Source organism: Lathamus discolor, chromosome 10, assembly GCF_037157495.1.
Source record: "Lathamus discolor isolate bLatDis1 chromosome 10, bLatDis1.hap1, whole genome shotgun sequence".
NCBI lineage: Eukaryota > Metazoa > Chordata > Aves > Psittaciformes > Psittacidae > Lathamus > Lathamus discolor.
Window position 1 is genome coordinate 9,341,178 of NC_088893.1, and position 23,523 is coordinate 9,364,700.

The window sequence follows — 23,523 nt, forward strand, 5'->3', positions numbered from 1 at the left end:
CTGGGTTGTCCAATGGAAGGCAAAGTCTGGCATTCCTGGCAATGCTCCACCCCCACCCACCTGATCCCAACACCACTGTCCTTCCACCACACCACTGCAAAACTAACCATCTGCTAGAGAGAGCAGGAGGGCAGGCACAGGCAGGAAGAACAGGGAGCTGGAAAGTGCCCCAGGTCTTAGGCTCTAAAGAGTTCAAGAAATCAGAGGAATCTTAAAAAAAAAAAAAAAAAAAAAAAAAAAAATCACCAAAAACCCCACACCACAACCAAAAAAACACCTCAGAACCACCAAAAAAAAAAAAAAAAAAAAAAAGAGCTAAGCAGCAGCTCCCTCAACAAAACTGTTATTCCCAAATTAATGAGATTTTGAAACCCCCCTCTTTAAAACTGGAATATTTCCATTTTAAATTGTACAAAGACAAAAATCTTCATAACTACCCTGTTAAGAAACTTCTGCTGCTGTTTCAGAGTTTTGGTGGAACGCAGTGCATGAAGGTTGCCATAGCTACGAGCAGATTTTTAAATAACTGTTTTTCATCAGAGCAGCTGCAGCATCGCTCAGAGACGAGGGTGAAGCGGGGAGGCTGGCAGGAGTCAGACCAATTCTGAGCTCCTAATCAAGCGACTCTGAGATTTTCACAAACAGGGCTTAGAAACTTTTAATGCGCTTTCTGCTTTTTAAAGACAATATTGCCCTTTGTTCTTTGGCAGCGCCCCAGCCAGCGCTGTCAGCACTGCATGAGAGCTCAGTCAAGAGAAAAGCTTTGTTTTCCTGCTGGGAAAGATAAAAATTTCCACTGCTAAGCCCCTACGATGGTGCAAGTGCCCAGGCACTGAAGGACGTGCTGCAGCCTCGGGTCTGTTCTGAAGGGCTGTGTGAACCAGCTGATGTGCCTAAAAATGTCACAAGAACCACAGATTTCTGCATCCAGGCAAAACTCTTCCTTACATGAGCCTGCAGAGGAAAACACAGAAAGGATAAAATATGCAAAACAAGTGAACCTGTAAAATGTTAACAGGAGGCTTTTGAAGTGGGTCTGATTTAGGTGGTTCTGCCTCTAATGGTGTTTGGTGATCCGTGGGCATCAGGAGGCATTTTCCTCTCCTCTAAGATCTCTCCCTGGCAGGAACAGGCAGAGCAACTTTCTTGCAACATTGCAAGCAGATAATGGACATTTCTGCTCTATGGGCAACTGTTCAGAGGAGGTCTAAGCTATAGACAACACTGACAGCATCCTTTATACTCAAGTTTTTCAACCAGTGATATTAACTATGGCAAAATTCCTAGAAAACTTCAAATAGATTTATTTTGTGTCCTCAGCCAAGTACATCCCTGTGTCCCAGTCCATAAAATGAGAATAAATACAGAATAAAATTTCTCACAGGAATACCACGAGATTTAACTCCAGCACAATAGTAATTGAATTGCTATCTACAGAAACTGGAAATGCTTGGCTGAGTCCGAGTGCTTTTCTAGACAACAAATTAATGATTATTATTTAATACACTATTATGAATCTGAAAGAATCATCCCAGTGATGATTATTTTTGTACAAATTGGTTCATTTATCTATGATCTGCTTCTAAGAGGTAGCTCCACAGCACAGCAGAGTGCTGCCTGCTGCTCTAGCAGTGATGAATGAAGGCTGGTGGTGCTCTGCCATCACCCGTACAGCAGAGGAGTTTACAAGCAAGCTACAGATATTAGCACATACAGACAAATCCTCTGGGATTTGTGTTTGTATTTCAAATCTGACTTTACAACTTCCTTCACATCTTGAAATGGAACAGCTTCCTTTCCCAAAAATCTGTGCTTCAAAATCAATAGTTTTTTCAATAGGTAGTAGACCATAGAGGTTTTGTGGGGTAAAAGAGAGGAAAACAAAGGGGTAAAAAGTCAGAGAAAGGGTTTTTTTTTTAAATTAGAAAAAGCTAAAGAAACTTATCTTGGCAGATTCTTCCAACAAATGACATTTTTTGATTAATTCCTTAGAATTAGTAAAAAATTTCCAAGTATTCAAGGAAGTGTTCAAGGCCAGGCTGGAAGGGATTTTGAGCAATATGACCTAGCATAAGGTGTCCCTGCCCATGGAAGAGGGTTTGGAGCTGGATGATCTTTAGAGTCCCTTCCAACCCAAACCATTCTATGATTCTATGGTCCATAAGTGCTGGGGCAGTGCAAATCCTATCTTTAGCACAGAAAAGAAAAAGAAAAAGTGGAAAAGTCCCTCATTATAGAAACTAATGGGAACCAGAAATATCTCAGTGCCTCAGTTAGATAAAGGCACAGCTTGCTTCAGCTGGCTTTGCCCAACAGTCCTCTCCAGGCTGGTAGTGAGCAGTCAGAAAGGGGAAGATAAGGATGACCACCAGAAAGACACCCCAGCAAATACCTTTCACAATAACTCTAACCTAATGTAAATTTTAAAAGTGTGTCTTTGCCAGTGCAAGAATAGGCTAGTACTGCAGAGTTAAAGAGGGATGCCAGTGAACAGAGGTTCCTGTACTTGAGTGCATGTGTCCTGCCAAAGACACAGACCTTCCAAGCTATCTTTAGGTATTAACTTTTCTGATGTAGTGGTTTTTTAAAGGAAAGAGAAGATAAAAAAGGACAACCTGCTGTATGGCTGGGCTGCCACAAAACCAGAATATGAGTCATTGAAAACTAGTGACCTTAGTCAGCATACTGCAACTCATAGCTTTTAAGCCCTGCTGCTTCTTTCCCAAGGCAGATGAGAGGCTTGTCAAAGCTGTAGTTTCCATATATACACATGCACACTCACACTCATATTAAAGTGCTGTTGCTCTCAACTGTGCAGACATCAAGATTACTGAACCTGACATAAACTCATCATTTTCCTGGAAGTGAATAGGGATGCTAGCCAAAAAGAAGAGCCACATTCAGCAACAGCTATCTTGTCTTGGGGTACTAAAGAGCACCAAGTCCAGGGCCACCTCTAGAGGAACAAGCAATATACAGCTACTCATTTGAAAAGACTTAAGATCGTCTGCTGAGAATAAATGCCTGTCTGCAGCCTGCACTAACACCTCTCATCAGCATTCACTGGACAAGGCACACATGGTGTAAGAAAGAAATGTAGAGGCTTAGGGAGAAAAAGATGGGTGGGAGGCAGCAAAAGGGAGCAGGCTTAATGCCACAGGTCGCTTTCTTTTCTCACTTTACCTGCGATGCAAACCACAGGAGCACCTACATGGTTGTTACTGCTGCAGCAGCTCCTCTCCCTGTCTGCCTCTGTCCACTCCCCTTGGTGTTGCTCTGCTATTTTTTTCCACTCTGCTTTTGAAGTAGTGCACAAGCCCCTGCAGCACTCAGGTCTGATTTTTTCACCAGATTCAAGCACTATCTTGTAGCAGGGAGAAAAGTGTCCTGGGGGATGAGCTAGAGAAAAGAAGAAGAGAGACACAATCCCACCATATGCAGGGGAGGAAAAAAATACCACAAGGGAGATGCCCCAAGAGAGGCAGGGAGGGACTGAGGTCCAAGAACTGGGTACAGAATGTCAGCCAAAGGAGTGGGAGGCAGAAAACCACACAAACAGCAGCAGAGGGTGACACTCGGGCATTCTCATACCAGAAGAAGAAGGGTGTAGGTATCTGTCCTAATTTGTTTGTTGTGAATAGCAAGCAGAAAGCCACCAAGTGCAGAGCAGCAAGCACGCTAGAGAATTCGGGGCTGCTTCTCCATTTTAGGCGTTTGGACTCTCAGTTAAAATGTAGGTAGCCTTGCTGGTCTGCCAGAGCTGTGCCAGGGGATTCAGCCCGTTGATTTATACAGAACAAAATAAACAGAGTAAGATTATAGATTAATAAGCACCAGAAGGTGGCATAGATCAGCTTGAAAAAGATGAGGGTATATTCTTTTAGCAAATGCTTTACCTGCCCCAAAGTCAAGTTACAAATCTGAAGCAGCAGTAACAAATTCACTAAGCTGCATTCACCTGAATGATTCTGCCAAGAGGAAAAAAGTACAATGAAAAAATCAGAATTTTACTCTGAAATGAAACACTTAGAGGACCAGATTGAAGAGATCAGTTTTGTAAGTCAGGGAACAAGAAAAGATGAGAAAATCCTTCAGAAGAGACGCAGTCACCAGAATTGTGATGCTTTCACTTCTGGTGCTTGTGCACAAAGCTGGTGAACTCAGTAAGGTCTTGTATCAATTAATACACGTAACACGTTCTACATCTGACAGAGCATCAGGAAATGAGTCACTGAATCACTTCAGCACCATGACACTGCATTACTTCAGTGTGCTTAGAGGCACGTAGCCTCGTACAGGCTGGCTGGAGTGTGAGCTGCAGGGTGAGGCATCCTGAGGACTGCCCTGGTTACAGAGAAGTAGAATAAACCAATGCACTGACAGGGAGCACAATTAGACAGACAGAAGGTACATTGGTTTGAAACTGCACAGTAAGAATACTGTTCTGCTGAAAGACATGGCACTGTCAGTCTGCAACTTGAGAACTTACCTGATTTGAAGATCCCAAGAATGTCCAAAAAGAAGATGCCTAGTCACCCACAGGGCAAGCAAGGTTCGAAAGTAACTACAGGAGCCTATAGCAAAGGAAGAACACACCGAATGATTGATCACTACAGGGCTGAAAGGCAGACTTGCTTCTGCTTTCAAAATAGCTCTGTGTCTAATCATTTTAATCTGTTCTCTCCCACCCAGCAGGAATTGTGGAGCACAGAAAACACCTGGGCAGCTGTGAGACAAAAAAAAGCAAACCCTGGGAACAGCTCTTTCCTCCATTTTTTCACATGAGCAGCTACAATCAGAACATATACTTTTTCAGGACAAAAATACCAATTACTTTTTCATTACATGTGGGCTGTGCAACTGTTTTTCTACGTGCAAGCCCAACACTAGTGAAGAGCTGGAGCTCAAAAGCTACACATAAGTTTCATGACTTTCACCTAGGCACAGGCAGTCTGTGGCACTTGGGGAGGTTCAGTGCTATTCACATACAGCCATCAGCTCTTTGGTAGTGATATCCTATTTGCAGTTCAAAGGTGTGGTGCTCTAGTGTGTGAATTTGTAGGGAATGAGGAACCACACTCTGGGGCTCACCACGAGAACCCCCTCACCCTTCCTGCAAGTATTACTGCAGGCACAAGCCATTATCAGCCTAACAGCCCTGGATCTGTTCCTTCACTTAGATGATGGTGACTTGTTCACCCCTTCATCTTTTAACTATTTAAGCTTAATTCAAGACAACATCAATTTTGTTATTATTAGTTCACGACTTACTGTGGACTCTGAGAGAAAAAAAAAAGCATTACTTACACCATATTTTGAGGGTTGCCCTCAAAGAGATGGGACGGCAAAGACTCCTGCACCAAAGACCATCTTGATTTCATCAGTGACTTGTGTGGTTACCACTATAAACACATCATCTTCTCTGCTGCATCACTGCCTGAAGGCTGGACTTCATAGCAAAGGAAGTGGATGAAGTTTTGCACCTTCAGCCATCTACTATCCACCATGCTGCCTGCATTAGACATCCTGTAGAACTATTCTGTTCCTCTTCGTCTGCAGATTTTTCTAACTCTGACCTCAAATTTCACTTCCTCTTTCTGACAGGGATGATAGAGGAAATGAAAAAATGAGACTTCATCACTCTGCTTTGTGCATTCCTCCCTCTTCTTTAATGGATATTCTCATAGCAGGAGCTTCTGGAACTGCTGAATTCTTCCAAGAACTGTAATATCTAGACTAGTGAGCACAATACACTTCAGACAGCCACAAAGAACATCTTCAACAGCTAGAATAAAAACTTCTATGAAAAGCACTTCAGTATGAAGGTACATCTGTATCCACAGGCAGCAGCGATTGTATCTGATTATTTTTAGTGTAAATACATTTTCAGAATAAAAGGCACATGACAGTTTTAAGCTACTTAGCTGAGCACGCTGCTCCTGCACCTGTGGGATTTTAATATTTCTATGCTTTTGCGAGCATTGCACTGCAGGGATGAGATCAATGTATCACTTTACTGAGCTGGAAAAATGTAATTTAGAAGGTGTTATTATTGCAGGAAAGAGGTGGAAAGCTCATTAGCAGTGATAACTCTTTACATGTTTAAAGACCACAAATATTATTTTCCTGATGCCTGAATGAAAAATTTTAGCATAGATCCTCCAATAAAAAATACATTAGCCTGTGACTTAAATAAATCCCCCTATAAAGGGATGCTTGTGCTGCTGAGCCTTCAAACAGCACTCATGTTGCCATCACTGATTACACTAGAAACTCCCTAATCCAAACACTCTGGGAGCATATTACCATGTTCAGGAAAGCAAATGCGTGTTTATGTAAGGGTGCTGGCAGCTGGTGCGAATGCATATTCTTTACAGTCACAACCGAGATATTTTTCTTGCTGACAATGGGTATTTGGCAAAGCAAACGAAACAATAACTGCACAGTAGTGGTACCAGACAGAGGAGGTTACAGCACATTATCAGCTGGGAAACTTGGTGTTCAAATGTGGGAGATCCAGGGTTGTACTGGCCTAGTGAAACTCACCACAGCTGCTTGTAGGAGCACTGCATCATTTTGCACTATCTGGGGACTGTCGCTCAATCAGCAATATCTCAGGATTTATATGCAACCTTGATAAAAGTGAGAGGAAAGAACAGAGTGAATTAAGCAATGAATAGCAACATAGAGCCTCTCAGTTAAGGAGAAATTCAATCACCATATAGCTATTTAACATGAGAGAGCCTGTCCTTCACATTGAAACCTGCCTGTTAAAATGATTCACATCAGTTATTCTTTCTCTCCTACTTGCTGCTATCACCATCCAGAAGAGTCAGTGAATGATCAAGTGCTTCTTTGATCTCCCGTGTGTATGAAGACAGAAATATCCAAGCTGAAGAACTGAGCCCCATGGGTCTGACAGCAGATTCAATTACAACCCATGGAATTCAGTTCTCAAAGCTGAGAATAAACGACATTCATTTTAAGGCTGTCCTGATGCACAGTAGTATCTCATACTCCTGCTTGCTCTCTCCAGTGACTGGCTGCCTTCCAGGTGCTGTAAAACACAAGAGTGAAATCTTCACTGCAGACAAAGCAACTCTACCCGGACTGTAGGTCAGATGCAGAATAATGGCCAGAGGACATATATATTGAGAAATGGGCTATTTTATATTTCCCTCTGGCACCAGAAGTGGCCACACGCATAGACAGAATGTGCCCTAACATATAGCAGAATGCTTAGTAACAAAAAAATGGAATTTATAGCCAAGGAGTATAACCGTATCACATTTTGCACTTTTCTGGAAGCCTTTGGGAATTTCAAAGAAGTAGGTTATAAATATTCTTCCCTTTTTTTTTTTAATACGACGACACAGAGAGGTAAAACCTTTCAGAGTCACACAGCAAGCTTCGTTAACAAAATAATCCATCCAGAAGCTCAAGAGAAGGAAATCTGGCACTGGTGCAGCCAACCAGAGTTGTCAGAGTCTGGGTGGCAAAAAGGCCAACAGAAGCCTTCAGTGTTACAGCTACATGGCTGTGCCCTGACACAACATTGTCTGATGTGACAACCTCATCCCAGGGTGACAATCTCACCCAAAGGCAGGAGGGTAAATACAGATAAATATCGTTCGAATGCACTGTAGATCAAAGCTGACATCTCAGACAGGAAACACCTCGTCGTTTCTGACACAGCCTGAGAGAAGTCACAGATTCCATTAAACGTTAGACCCCAGACTTGGAATTTTTGCGGAAAAATAGACTGGTTAGGATGTTGGATGATGTATTCTTCTGTAAATTAGATGTTATGTTTGCATAGCACCATGTGCAAACAGTGTCGTTTCAGTTATAAAAAAAATAATAAAATTCAGATTTATTTGGGACATTTTAAACATATTTCTTGGTGTTCCAGTGAGAGGAGGCACCACAAAAAAAATCCCTTTGGGTTCAGTGAACTAAATATTTGGTTGGTAATAAAATATTTGAGGTCAAGGGGATTTCCAATTAAATATTTTAGCCTTAAAAATAAATTGAAGTCAATTTACTGAATGGTTCAAAGAGAAGGATTTCTTTTTTTTTTTAGTGTAGCATTTCTAAATTATAGATAAGTATGAATTTTTCTGAAATAACAATGTTGAATGCAAGTTAAAAAGCATCAAGGAGTTTCTAGTTTTTCCCTGAGAAAGTAATTTGATTAAAAAATATTTCCAATTTTTTTGACTGGAAAAATCCCAACTTATTCCAACCAGAAATTTGGCCAACCCCGGCAGGAGTTCAAAGCTCCCCCAGTAAAACTCAAGCCACGAAGCTGAAGTCAGGGGTACCAGTGACTGTGCAGCCAGCACTGTGTGGATATTAAAACCCTATTCTTTGCACAGCGTGTCCTACAGCAATTACTATCTGGGTTTCTAAATCACTTTATTTAGCTAGGAACCCACTCTGAAATTTATCTCTAAAATCTTCATCTCAAACGATAAAATTGCAGTGAATGATTCTTGATAGCATCCAGTGCCACTTTTTCAGCTAAATTAGCAACACATCAGAGGCTGAGAGCAGAGCGCGCTGTTTGGCAGGACATCCAACCGCCCTGCTGCTGCAGTATCCAACTGTGTGCCCATGTCTTTATGGCTGTAAATGTTTTCTTAGGCAGCTGAACCAGTCAACCAAACAACAGAAATTAAAAATATGCTTCTTTAACTGTTTCTCTTGCTGGAAGGGAAATCTCTGAACAAACATTTTTGCAATATAACTGTCTTGTGGCACCCACAGTCCCACCAATCTGTGAGTGGGACTCTGAGACTTCTATTACAGGAAAGGAAAACCAAATTAACAATTAAGACACAACTTCATCTGCAACTTTGAAATAAGATACCGCAGCAACGAATTTTGCTTGTCTGATTTTCTGATTGGTCATCAGAGTACTGCTTGTGAATGAGATCGTTCTTGACATTAAACAAGACATTCACCAGCAGCATGGCCCTTCTGCAGTGATCACTCTTCCAATCTCGAGCAGGACAGAAAATCAAATGGGCATTGATGAAAACACAATATGGTAAAACAGAGAAAGGCTCAGGAAGATTAAAGGATGTTCCCAGCCCTTGGGACAGTGCCCCCACCTGTGTTCAGCACAAGGCATTTCTATCACCTCGAAGGAGGTGATCCTGCCCCTCTATTCTGCTCTTGTGAGACCTCACCTGGAGTATTGTGTGCAGTTCTGGTGTCCTCAACATAAAAAGGACATGGAACACTTGGAACAAGTCCAGAGGAGGGCCACGAGGATGATCAGGGGACTGGAGCACCTCCCATATGAAGATAGGCTGAGAAAGTTGGGGCTGTTCAGCCTCGAGAAGAGAAGGCTGCGTGGAGACCTAACAGCAGCCTTCCAGTACCTGAAGGGGGCCTATAAGGATGCTGGGGATGGACTCTTCATCAGGGACTGTAGTGACAGGACAAGGGGCAACGGGTTAAAACTTAAACAGGGGAAGTTTAGATTGGATATAAGGAGGAAGTTCTTTACTGTAAGGGTGGTGAGGCACTGGAATGGGTTGCCCAGGGATGTTGTGAATGCTCCATCCCTGGCGGTGTTCAAGGCCAGGTTGGACAGAGCCTTGGGTGACATGGTTTAGTGTGAGGTGTCCCTGTCCATGGCAGGGGGGTCGGAACTAGATGATCTTGAGGTCCTTTCCAACCCTAACTATTCTATGATTCTATTGAGGGCCTGCAAGGAGTTAGCACTACCTGGATACCAGCATGGTCACCACACTCAGCTGGGGACACATAACTTTGGCACTTGTTTGCATTGTGCAATCAGGCATGCTAATGACAAGGAAAAATATTAAATGCCCCTCCATGAAACACAGTAAATGGACCTGTGACAGCTCTTAAGTTAGCTTGCTTGGGCACTGCCAGTGGCCCTACCATAGCAGCCCCCTCCCTGGCCAGGAGGGCAGCTGAACACTGGGGTGCAGCATGGTGTACTCCCCAGCCCAGTGCTCAAGAGAAGCTAAACCCACCTCTCCCACTTTCCAGGTGAGTGCCTGCAGAGTTGTTACCTTCCGGGGAGATGAGCATGGGGAGCAGACATCCACAGAACAGGGACACAGATGAGATCTCTGACTCATCAGGAACCTGCAGCACCCTCTGCAACAGGCAGCTCTGCTCCCTCCCAAAGCTCTGGGATGGATGGACCTGTCCCAAAGGTCCCCTTGGGGAGGACACCCCAGCTGAGCTCTGTATCAGTGAGTGTGTTAGTAAAATCCCTAAAGGGCAGGTATGGACTGGTGCATGCTCATAATTCCTCAGTAATTTTCAACATAAGTTGGTTTTAGAGGTTTTTTTAACCAAGTAGGAGAAAAGGTCAAACTCTCTCAATTTGCCTGCTGAGTTTAATACCGTTGCAGTGCATTAGCTCTCACAGATCTTAAAAAACACAATGCCAGTTTCAGCCACCCTCTGCTTTGACCACTTATCAACTTCAAGTGTGCCATCCTCTGTCCTTTCAGTGTCATTCCTGCAGTGCCCCCCTCCCTGTGAGAGCTCATTTATTCAAGGATTAAATTCATGCATTTGCAAACAAGAAGGCGGCCCATAAAATTATATTGTTCTCCCTTGGCAAGAGCAGAGAGGAGGTGAGTTTTCAACAGGCCATAAATCTACTTTTTGAAAAAACATTATTTTTTCCTGTTCCAGCAAGCTCCCTTAGTACCTCATAGCTTGGAGACCTCATTACAGGAGAATTAACTATTCCTGCAGAACAGATACTTAGTAGGCGATCATCATATAAAGTTTTACTGCTTTACCGAAAGGCATACCTTTTTAGAGTGATTAAGTAATGTTAAGTGCCTGAAAACCATTCTTCCATAATTTTCCTTTTGGAGTAAATATGTTTTAACAGGAAAAGAGCATAAAGATCCTAAAGCCATTAAGTTAATGGAATGTATAAATTCTCCACTTTTTCCTTATCATCCTTCACTTCTATTCCTGATGTTGGCATCACTACCTTCCTTTTTGATACAACATCTACATTTCTCTGAACATACAACTCAAGAGTGAGATTTTAATGCTTCTTAACCAGCCAATGATCTACTGCAGCTTCGCGTGAAATCCAGATACTGTTCAAATGAGCACATCATGGGTGGTAATTAATTAGCACCAATGGGCAACTTGAAATAAAATATGAGTATGGTCACATTTCATTAGGAGCATAATGTATCTTCTTCACCCTTATTTAGTTAAATACATTTTCCCCGCAGCTAGTGGAAAAATACATATCTCACAGCTACACTGACATCTGGTTAGTTGAAACAAGAGGGCAAAATGGAAGATGAAGACGTTCTAGAGATCTTGAGATTAATAAAATGAAAGCCCGCAGCCATAAAGGACCACAGTGACACCAGAGGCAGCCATACACTCGAACCCAGCAGAAGCTTTCAGGTTAAAACTGTTCCGCTGTGTCTCAGGGTGTGAGAGCTGAGGGTTTCAGAAGCAGGGCCGTGGTCTGCATGCTCTGTAGAGCCCGGGGTATTTTGCTTGGTGGGCAGATGTCTTCCACCCACCCGCTGTGACAGCACTGCCAGGTGCTGCTGCACGCCAGCCTTGCACCTGCTGCTGGGGTCAGTGAGAAACTGCTGCTCGGCACAACAAACCCAGACCTCAACTTTTAAAACCCAAACCATCAACCTTTAAAACCCTTTCCTGACCTTTCTGGGCTTCTCCATGTAAAAGTCCACATTTCTCTGACTTTCCCTTCTTTCCCACATCCCTCAGCCAGACTCTCCCTGGCCCATCTGTCCCCACTTAGCCCGGGGCAGGCAGCCTCCTTTGAACCCCACAGTAATTGAAATTCATTCCCCAGCTCACTGTCCTGTAGGAGCTGCATGTACTGGGCCTTGGGGAGCTTGCCTTGTCCCTGCTCAGGGCTACATCACACCAAAATCAACCTTTCTACACTGACCGCATCTGTTTCCATCACTCCTACCAACAGCAGAGCTAAGAATCAACAATAAAGTCTTGACTCTACTGGTTAGGTACAAGGCAAATGCTGCCCATATCATAACACACCTTAGATATTGTTAATACCTTTGAGTAAAGAAAATATGCATGTTTACAGGCAAAAAGTGTTCACATGCAGAGTCAAGATTAATCCTTCCTTGCTCTATAAAGATCATGTTCACCACTGAAAACCCAAGACCAAAGTTCTGGTGCAGACTTAAAGAAAAAGCACACCTTGGCTTTGCTCTTGAGTTACACTCTGCCACTATCAGACAGTTCACATCAGACACTGATACACTGGTGCTAAGCTCCAAGATTACAACCAGGTTCACACCACATCACTGCCAGATGAGGAATTGCCTGTAGGTATTCCTTCTCCTGAGCCCTTCAAGATGATGAATGCATCAGGCCCATGACGCCTTCAGCCCAGCAACTACACAGACACTTTTACTGCCCCCCCCAACCCCGCCAAAAAGAAGAAGAAAACAAAAATGGTTAATCAGTATTTGGAAATAAAAAAATGTACATCTCCTGATGAACTGGTATCAGCCCAAGCACATATTTTGGGCTTGGCAGAAGCAACTGCATTTGTTCCCAATATGCTTTCTGAAACTCCCAGATATTTCCTGGATGCATTTTTAATATCAAGTGGTTGTTATATTTCTGCTGCCAATGTCTATGTCATGAATAACAAAAAACAAAATTTCCTCTCCTGTAGAATTATTCCACTCTGCTTCTCCGGACATTCAATTCTGTTGTCTCCATTTTAATCACATTTTCCAACAACACAGTGCTTTGTGCAACAGACCATCTTCCTTCATGAAAGATAAAAATGACTGCATATTCGATTTCAATTTTTGGCCTAAAACTTCCTGATTTGGGGGGGAGGCATTTTTTCCCTAATTTAAAGAAAAAAATACATGGCAAAAGAGAGACGAGGCACAAATCATTAAGGAGAATGTATATTATTAAGGAAAACATTTCTTTACAGTGAGGGTGATGAAATACTGAAATGTTGCCCAGAGAAATGACAGATGTGCCATCCCTTTAATGGATGGATGGATGTGGCTCCGGCAACCTGATCTGGTTGAAGATGTCCCGGCTCATAGCACAGGAGTTGGACTAGATAACTTTTGAAGGTCCCTTCCAACCCAAACTATTCTATGATTCTATGAGTTACACCTAGTTTGCCATCTGTACACATCGCATCTGGTTAAAACAGTAATATAGAAAAGTGCATAATGAAAATGTCATTTCAGATTTTTACAAAGATCTGGCCACCAGCAAGAAAGACTTCTAATATCAACTATTCTTTTTAATAACCTCTATAGCATATACTCACAGTATGGTTACAATATAGCATAGTTTCAGTTATATTCACAGTAAGCCATAATAAGTTACAGCCTGGAGGCAATTTCAGCAAGTTTTGTATTGAAAAATACAAGCATTTATGGACTTCATATTTTTTTTTCATATACTCTCAGCTAACAGGATGAAACACTGTATAGAGGGATGCAAACAGTCTAAAACATATTGTGCACATTGACACAACTGGAAAAAAAGCTGTATTAACAGCCCCCAGATGTTGTAAGCTTAAAAGCCAATTTTCAGCACTCTAATAAGGGTAAAGAGAACTGAGAAGTTAAAGTCCCTTGCAGCTCTGCGGAACACCATCTTTATCTACTCATTATCACTTCAGCAATAAATTTTCACTCTAAACATACAATAAATTTTATACCAACTGACTAATAATGAGGATGAAGGAAAAGACCTACCTCTTCGAATATGGAGCTGCCTCCAAACCCAGTAACACTTCCTCCCTTGGTCAGGATAGCTGATCACCATACCCATGGCAGATGCTGGAGGTGACACACATACTACCTCCAGCCCATGAAAAGACAGGCAGGGTGGCAAGATAAACTGTTCATCTGAACCAGTTCCTGACAAGTGTAGGGGAACTGAGTGAGCTTGAAATGACTGGTTAATCCATGTGTTTCAGACACGATCTAAACACTCAAAAAAATAGAAAGAGGGTAAAAAGTAAGCAGGAGAGAGTATATGGCCATTTCTTGTTCTCTTCCAATCTCCATACTTGCAATAATTCAAAAGAACTGGTAACATTTGAACTGCTGAAAGTACACAGATATTTACAACATTTGTCACTGCATAACTACTAACTATTTATTAATCCCAAATGGATAGGTTCTGTATTAACTGTTAAGAACCAAACAGGCAAACATCAAGTAATCACCTTTTTGTAACTCTCCCCTTATCTAAAAAAGGAATGTGACAATCACCCAGCAAGGAGTTTATTTGGAAAAACACGCTGTAGTAAATAACAGCAAAGTTGGTAATCCACTAAAAGCAAGAGATGGTTTTTTCTTCAAAGTGGTTCAATGTATAAATATTAGATATAAAAGATTACTGTATTTATATTTTATATTGTAACTATACTGTAGTTATTGAAAACAGACTGTGAATAGCATGCAGTACATTCATATTCAATACATACAGTCTGGTTCGCTATTAATTTACTGAAATAAACGAGTGTGATATTAGAACAATGAAAAAGCTCAAGTACTGTGAAAACTGGCCATAGTGCAGAGAATGATACGTGCCAGTTAAGGTAGTCTGGGAGCAATGAATTTTGACCCAGCTAAGGAACCCTAACCTCTAGAAGCTATTTAGGCAGCATTACTCAGCCAGAGGGCTGTGGACCTGCTGTCAGACACCAGGAGCTGATCCATGAACAGTCTCATTTAGCAGATGAAAATATACACCTCTATCCCTACGCTGTTGGCAGGGATGCACAAGCACTGGCAGACAGAGCTAGGAGCCTGTTTATGGATGCTGCCAGGGATTGCCTGCAGGTGCAGACAGCTCTTTTTCAGGCATGTGAAATGGTCCAAGGTTTTTGTTTCAAAGAGGCTCCATTTAAAGAGGGTGAGAAATGCTGACGTAGCCAGCCTGGGGGGACCTGGTGCTGCCTTCCTCTGGCATACGCTCGCCTCCTGTTCAGGGTTTCAAATCGTGCTCCCCTTGAGCTCACCCGATCCGATTTTAAAGAAACATTTTTAGATGCTGTTGAGATTCAACATGATCACATCTAGAACACTTAGTCAAGTATGTTGACTACAACTAATGGTTGCAGTGAAAGCAAAGACGTACTTTGATGCATGTACAGACTTAACATAAGCTCGTTAGAGGTGCCAGTATGGCCTTGGATATCCAGTATCCACTAAAAGATTAGATACAGCTTTGAATAATTTTTTTCTGGCTTCTCCTTAATGAATCCCCCCAAGAAGGTCACAGATAGTCACCAATGTACTTGAAACCTCCCTCTTGCCAAAGAGCCCCCATTGCAACCTCAGGCCCTTGTCCTGTCATCTCTGCAATCCAGAGATCCTCTTGGGAGCTGCAGGCCCTGCTTCCCAAGAAATAAAACTGTATTAAGCACCAGTGAAGCCCCATCCTGCAGCAAACTAGGACAGAGTACAGATACTTGAAAAGCTGCAGAAGAGAGTAGCTGAAGCCCTGCTCATGAAATTGGGGAATTGGTTCAAAAATTATATGCAAAATCTATTTCAATAATGAAAACTGACTTTTCTCCTTTCTTTTTTAATTATAAGAAAAGATGGATAATGCTTTTTTTTACCAATAAAAAGACATAAAAATATACATTTTTATAATCCAAATAATTCACGTTTTCATCACCATTTCCCAGAGAAAATAAAGTCTCAACATTCTCCAAGATGACCATGAAATACAGGCAGTCCTAGTAATGGTCTGTACCAAAGATAAGGCTTTGAGCAATATTTATATCCACTAAGCAGAAAGAATTAAAAATAAGGCAAAAGAAAAATGCAATTTGGCTGAGCCTGCAATGATTTTTCCCCCACCCCCAATTATTTTCTGAAGACAAAACACATTAATTTTAGGTACATTACAAGGGGGTTTTTTGGACCTAAAACAAACAAAAAAATGTTTCTTTTTTGCTATCGTTATTACTATTATGAAAACAGAATTTCTTCAAAAAATAAAGGTTTAATCCTGAAAATGTTAATACATCGCAACTTTTTACTATTTACCGGATACTATTTGCTGCACTCAGTTAAGCTTTGTAGATTATTTTAGCTCATTCAAAATTGCATGTTTCAGCAAGCAAACTATTCAGAAAAAGAAAAGAGTAACTGCCTGTCTCTAATCAGTTCAAGAGATGGAAGGATGGGAGCTGCCTTATCCTGCAAACTCCAGAAACCCATCCCTGCACCTTTCCAACTGAATAGGGAAATTCCACCATGGAAAACTGTGGCATTTTCTCCATCCCTTTTTTCCATACTGTAAAACAAACTTTTGAATGCTTAAATAAGCTCAGAGCGCAGACAGAAAAAAAATAGATAAACCATCTTCAAAGAAGCAAAGGATCAACATGAAAGAAAACCAGGTATAGCCAGTCAATCCCCTCAGCTGCAATCAAACATTGCACTATCAAAATCAGTGGCATCTGATGGAGATCATCATATCATAACATATCAACTAACTCACATCCTCTCCCTGTTTAAATAGTTGCTATTTAAGGGGGTTAAAATACAGAATTAAAAGGAAAAAAACATATACCTAAATCATAATACAAGGAAAACATTAATGCACATAATGGTACCACTGCCCCTTGTTTCTGAATTGCCATTGGAATTGGAATAAAGTCATAACAGCGCTGGAAGGACAACAGCAAAAACTTCCTGCCTGGTGAAGAGAAGCATTGAAAAATGTGCAGATTCCCTATACAACAGTATTCAAAATCATTCTAAACTTCTCATTGCGTTAGCATAAATATAACCCCAAATGGCTTCAAATACTTGATCTTGATTCTGCTGTTGTTTACAAAGCATAAATCTGTCGAAGCTGGAATTGAGGAAGAATTTGGCATTTTGATTCAATCTTCAGTGTGCAGTTTACCTTTCACATATACAAAGCATACTGGCTCTCAAGCAGAAGATAAGCATGTAATAAATCAGCTTACATTTTTTTCAGCTCTTCCACAGTGGAATCCCCAAAATTCATTTTATTTTATCTTTTCCCACTCTTCAGCTTTTTCTCTTTCATTTTCCTTCCTCCTCTTCGATCACCACAGGTTTGCATTTCTCATTTTCTATTTTACATCACTCCGCTTTGTTCTCTACAATGGAAAGACAGACAGGCAGAAAGGCAGACAGACAGCACGGAGAGCCAGTCCAAGGTAACAATCTCGGACACCCACATTCTGGACGATCTGTTTCTCTCTCAAAAACATTTTAACTTTATAAAGGGAAGGAATCAAAACTCATTTGCATACAGGTTCATTCCATCTATTCAGCTCACCCGTTTATAGCTCTGGAAAGTCCCTTTCTGATTCCCTGGTTGATAAAAGAGCCAGGAAGGTAACGCAACAGCAGGGAGAGGTGAGAACTGTTTTGCTGACCTTGCAAGCAGGGATTAAACGAAACACTCCTTTTGCCTTGCTCAGAGTACCCAGCTGGGAGATTTGGGTGCTTTTTGTCCTTTAGATTTCAAGGTTCAGACCACACATGTAGAGCTAAAGACTGAAGTCAGAGAAACCCCCACTCTTGCACAGGAGGAAGCTCTGGTCAGGCGCTCAATACTTCAGCTTCCGGACTGTACACTCCGCGGTCTAATCTGGGGAAATCCTGAAAACATTATCAGATGCCTGATAAGCTCTTTAGCTTTCAAGTACATAGTGATTCAGTTTCGGTCAAAACCTCAGTTGAATACAGTTTTAAAATCTAAATAAAAAGCAAGACCCTAATGGAGAAGAGATTAGACCTGTAGCCTAACAGCTCTGGTAGCCAAAATAATGCGACTGATGTTTAAAACTGGCATGAACAAATCTACTTTTCCATACCTGCATCAAGATGCTCGGTGTGTGTAATTCCAGCTTATTAAAAAGGGATGGAATGAAATGTCTGGTTAATTAAATGCCTTTATTTATCCACAAACAAATAATGCAGCAGAAGCAGCAGCACAGATTGCATACTCTATCTTAATGTTCACCACTGACTTGAGGCAGATTGTTTCTGCCTCAAGAGAAAGAAACTGCTTGAAACACTGGTACCCGCTCATCCCACAGGCTTCTCGGGCAAAGCTGGCAAGTGTGCCAGTCCTTGTTTTGCTCAACGTAGGCACTTGCTTATCAGGCATTAGACAGATGTTTCCAAACCTATTTCACAGCCACTCATCGCAGGCTAACAGCAGGCTCTACTCTTTGATCTGTGGATTTAGCCCTGGAAGAGTAAAGCTCCACCACCTCAGTCTGAACCCCCAACATTTTCCAGTTCTGGTGGGTACTGAATCAGGACTCACCCACAGGAAATCACTCCCACTCCACTGGTCTCCTTCATCTCAGTCAGGCCAAGGAGCTTTTCCAGGATACATTCCAGGAGGTTCTCCTTCACACACAACTTCTATAGATCTTGGAGAAACCCACTCCATCTACAAGTCTGGAAGCAGCTAGGAATGTTTTCCCAGGTACAGGACTGCAAGCATTAAGGGCTTAATCTGTTTTCCACTCCCAATGAATAAAACATATCAAATGCATTTCATGAGAGCTCTGATGTTTTCTGCTGCATTCACCCTAAGGGCTACCACAAAAACAAGCTCATGTATGGACCAGCTACTTTGGAGTGAAGAAAACTGGGAAGATATTTATTGTTAATAACCACATCCCTCTGAGTCAGTACAAAGGCTCAGGTTGCCCATACTCAGGGCAAAAGTATTTACCATCTTCTGTTTCATTCCAAGATCTGGTTTACAGATCTCCATCTAGGCTAATACTCAAAATGCCTTTTATAAGAGCAGAAGTTTCACACACAAAATCATTCCTCATTTTAATACCTGTGTTAAAATATGCAACAAGAGTAATTTACATTGGAAGACAGATCTACTGACACTGAGTCCAGATCCAGATTGGAAATATTCCCAAAGTTTTGAAAACATCTGGAAATGGCATTTTGCTTTTCACCAGCATGAGACCTTGTGTTAGCTAATAAAATACCATGATGCTGCCCTGGGTCAATTTTGGGCACAAAGAAGCAAAGACCCTCACAGGATTAATCAATAAGGATGTGCAAATGAATCTGTGTAAGTCATTGCTTAGGGAGACAGGAACAGTGATATTTCAGGCTAGGATTGAGCTATATTTGCAGTGTTCAGTGGTACACCTTTCAAAATGCATCCTCGCTCTAGCCCCAGGTTTAAAAGCCTCTTTGTAAAAGACACTGAACTACATTAATCTGGTCCCTGCTGACCAATACATCCTTGCTGGTTCTTTAAGTAAAGACTATTCAAGTTTCCTGGGTCCCAAAAGGAAGGTTTCATTATGTGCATGTGTTACAGCTGGGTAACTTAAAGCTAAACACAACCCGAGTCCCATGGTGAGAGAATCACATTCCCCAGTCCTCAGCATATCTTCTAAGCAAAAGCAAAAAGGTGATCAGGAAATCCTAAGCATTTTCAGGCCTTTACAAAGGGAGGATGACAGGACAAATTCTCTGCTTTGTGAAACAAAAGCAAAGGCTAACAGGGGGAAGAAAGCTTGCACACAGTGACTCATAAAGGAAGAGACAGACAATATACTGTGCACTGCTCAACAGCTGACATCAGTCAGGACAGTTATTATTGTCTTAGCATCTCATCTGGAAAGTTTTGACTAACTGAATTTGGGTTTGGACAGGAAGTCTAAATTCAGTGGCTGGAATTTCTTGAGGCAATATTACGTTAAGCCAAACAAGACAACACTACAGCCCTGAGTGCAGCACTATCAGAAGCACTATGTGTGGTCATGCAGTGCGTTCTAAAGGCATTAAGTCACAGCCCAGCTGACAGAACCATCACCATCAGGTAGTTCCAGCTTCTCTCCTTTATTTGTTGCTGTTCACTCTATTCTGTATAAATGGCTGACTTCCTTCTTTCACTGGGGGGAAAGGTCCTCACAAACGGAAGGATCTCTCTAAGCCAGTTAAAATTTTTACAGCAGTATAAAACATGCAGGCATCAGAGATAAATCAGGTCCTGCATATAAAATATCTTTCACAAATATATAGCCTTCAGAAAGCGCAGTAGATATATAGCCACTTCTTGCATGATTTCATGAATCTTCCAACCCTGCTTACAGCATTTCATTGTAACAGACAGTGAGATAATACCATGAGTTATGAATTCCAAGAGGAGCTGGAGCCTGGTCCCACTGAAAACTATGGCAAAATCCACAATGTTTTCGAAGAAACCGGGCTTTCTCCCTCAGTACTATTAAAAACAAACTTTCCTTTGTTTCCCTTGAGGTATGAGTTCTTAATAAGCCTGAGTCTTTTTCTACACTATAGAGTCTTGTACAAGTACATATATCATTTTCTACTTTTGTGCTTCCAGTTGTCAGGTTTCTTTAAGCTGAGTTGACTTACAAATCTTATGAGCTCTCTCATTGATTTCTGACTCATTCCTTGAACATCAATACGATTTGTTCAAGAGATCAGGCTGACAGACAAACCTAGGTAATATTTTATAAACCATGCACCTTCCATAGCCCACTTTGCACATGGTCAAATCACAAGCCAGGTAGGATTTGATTAGCCAATTCTTATTTTGCACTACAATAGACATACAAATTAGGACGCGGTGCTCCCACCTCTTCTGCAAGCAGTGAAGAGCTCTGTCAGGCATGCTTGGGTAACAGAGGAGAGAGGGGATGGCGGAAACAGCCCTTCCACATACTCCTGATAACCTGTGCAGCTTCCAGAAGCCACAGAGCTCTGCTTGTGGACAAGACTCACAAAAAAGGGAGGAACAAGCCAAGACAGGAGCACTGCAGCTACCCTACATGACATGTTTCTCTAAACTGGGAAGCTTTCCCAGTAGGAAATGCCTGCAGAGATTCATACAGAGGCATTAACCTTCCCCCCAGAGTCTGTTTGTGTACGTGAGTGCATGTACACACACATAATTCTTATCCTAAAGGAAGAATTTTGCTCTGTAGTTGCACAGACGGCTTGGATGTTACAAGGACAGCTTTGCTCAGGGTCATAGCAGCCAGATTATCTGTCCTAGTGTCTTAAAACCCTGCCAGAGTTATTCTCCTCAGGTTTATCATTCTAATAATTGTTTTTCTGTGGCTGGCTTTAACATGCATGAAAACCAGGCTGAGAGCCAGTACAGCACAGACCCCACCACGCACCCACAGATCTGCCCCAGCTCTGGCCTGGCCTGGCCTGAAGCATCTCTGCTGCTCACTGCTGCCTGAGATGAACCCTGGGCTTGCCTGCACCCCGCACTTATGACAAACAGCTCTCACCAGGGTGAATGCAGCATTTCAATGGGTTAAAAAATATCTGCTGCCACCTTATCAGCCAGCTTGAGTGAAAAGAATTGATGCAGAATAGTGTCAGGCAGCACAGTACAATGTCTGTAATAAGCTTCATAGATGGCTTCACTAAGATGCTTTGCACTCAGAAGTTAAAGAAAACAGGAAGGTTTCAAATGAGTTACTAAGACAGGAAGTGAGTCAGCCCTGAGCAGGAGAGACAGCAAACAGCAACCCCTTTGCTGCAGATACACAGACAGGGGACAAAGACCTGATCATCCAGAACTGAAGCGAGTGAACCTGGGGGCAGAGCATGCCAGCAGAGCAGGAGCAAAGAGGAAAAGGGACCCTTCTTCACTGACCAGTGAAGGGAGCGAAGTCCTCTATGCAGAGGACCAGTTTGCTTTCTCCCTGCAGAAGCAGCCTAACCACCAAGCCACCATCTCATCCCCTCCCTGCCCAGGCACATTGAAGCATCCCACACAGCTCTGCTCGGGAGGAGCAGCTGAGAAGTGTCCTCCAGAATAACTCAGCTGGGATCAGGATTTGAAGTCCCCTCAAGCATCTTGAAATCTGAGCACTGGCCTCTCACGCACTCATCTGAGCACTGTGCTATTGGAAATAGAAACACCAACACCTCCTCCTCAGCTGCCATCCTACTCTGCCCGCATCCCACACGAGAAGAAATCTCTCTGAAAACACTGTCACAGCAGCCTCCACAGACCAAGAAACATCTTAGCAGGGCTTAGGCATAAATGGGAACCTAGCTTCATGTCCAGTAACAGATGCTTACCCAAGTATCAACTAGAGTAAACAGAAGAGCCATAAGCCATCAGTGCTACCGCAGCTCAGCTGCACGACGGCAGAAGTTCTGAGGATCTGCATGTTCGGGATAAGTACAAAAAAGGCCCAAATGCTTTTGTAGGTGTGGCTCCAGGCACACAAATTACATCTAAAAATAGAACCTGGCTTCCGAAGTCACACAAACAGCTTTGAAAATTTTACTCTAGCGATTTGACAGCACTGCCCATCACACAGAAATGCTGTATTCCCGGTTGCGGTACCAGGAAATAACACTCAGCTCTCAAGTCTGGACAGTCACACAAGCACTGAGGCTCTCCACGGGCGACAAATTCCCACCAACATTTGCAGGCTCCTAAATAGGGAAATAAAGAACTAGCTGTTCCACAGGTAGTACGTCAGGTTCCTACCGTGTTGGCCTCTGTTGCGAGCACACTGTTGAAGCTCTTAGGAGGACAAACCCATTTTTGCTCTCTTTATTAATCAGAAAAATAGGATGCTAGTTCCAACTAAAAAAAGAAATACCTGGCGAAGGACACAGAGCTGGCTGAGTTCCAGCGCTAACAAAGGTCCTTTCCCCTCTGCTCCTTTCAAGAACAGTCTTCTACAAAGCAGCAAACCACTGTAGCAAAAGACTTCAGAGTCACAGCATGGTCACATACACCAGGTTGGGGAACCGGGATATGACTGAAGTAGAGTATGAGCTTCCTCAAGGCGACTGGGTTTCAATGCAAAGCATTTCCAGATCCTTCCTAGTTTCAAAAGAAATTCAGAATAAGGCGTGGGAAGACGGGCACAGAAAAGCACAACTCTTCAGAGGGAGGTTTACTAACACTGAAAGAAGCGGTTGAGAACCTCTTATCTGAGGAAAAAAAGCTGAGGCAAGATTGGGTAGAAAGTAAAAAGCGAAATCCGGCACCTGGTTACAACTTGCAAGTTTTGAACGGCTGCCAGCAGAATAATTATTCTTAGAAAAGTGCTGTGCTGTTGGAATCAACTTCCCGCAGGAATGATTCCATTTTCACTTTGGTTGTTTTCTCCCACACGAGCTCTGGGAGGTCGGCATTGCTGCTGGAACGGGGGATACCGCATTCACAAAACGAAGTTTAGAGAGTAGAGATTTTGTAGGTCAGCTTTGGAATTAGAAATCTTGGTTTCCTAAGAATGGGACACCATAACTGACAGTTTAAAATACCTAAAAAGGATTTATCAGCTCCTTCACAAAATCCAGGAGGTGAAACACAGCAGGCTCCACTCCAAAAGACCATGGAGCTTCTAAAAGCAGCTCTCCAGGGCTGTGTATTTTTTGAGGAAGATGATGGGCAAGGACTTAGCAATACCTAAACAGCCTTAGGAAAAGGTTTCAAGCTGAAAAGAGGTTG

The 23,523-nt window shown here is 42.3% G+C and overlaps 1 long non-coding RNA gene across 7 annotated transcripts; it reads right to left on the bottom strand.

Moving 5' to 3' along the window:
• Positions 1-632: 632 nt before the first annotated feature.
• Positions 633-17,514, bottom strand: LOC136019842 (uncharacterized). 7 transcript variants are annotated; one of them, XR_010615085.1, is made up of 5 exons: positions 17,450-17,514; positions 17,032-17,167; positions 5,308-6,632; positions 4,490-4,574; positions 633-954 (listed from the first exon to the last, which is right to left on the bottom strand). It is a non-coding gene; the product is annotated as an uncharacterized LOC136019842 (long non-coding RNA). The 7 variants fall into 7 exon arrangements; XR_010615086.1 differs by lacking the exon at positions 17,450-17,514 and adding an exon at positions 17,350-17,387; XR_010615084.1 differs by lacking the exon at positions 17,450-17,514 and having other exon boundaries at positions 17,032-17,267.
• Between the last annotated feature and the right edge of the window lie 6,009 nt (positions 17,515-23,523).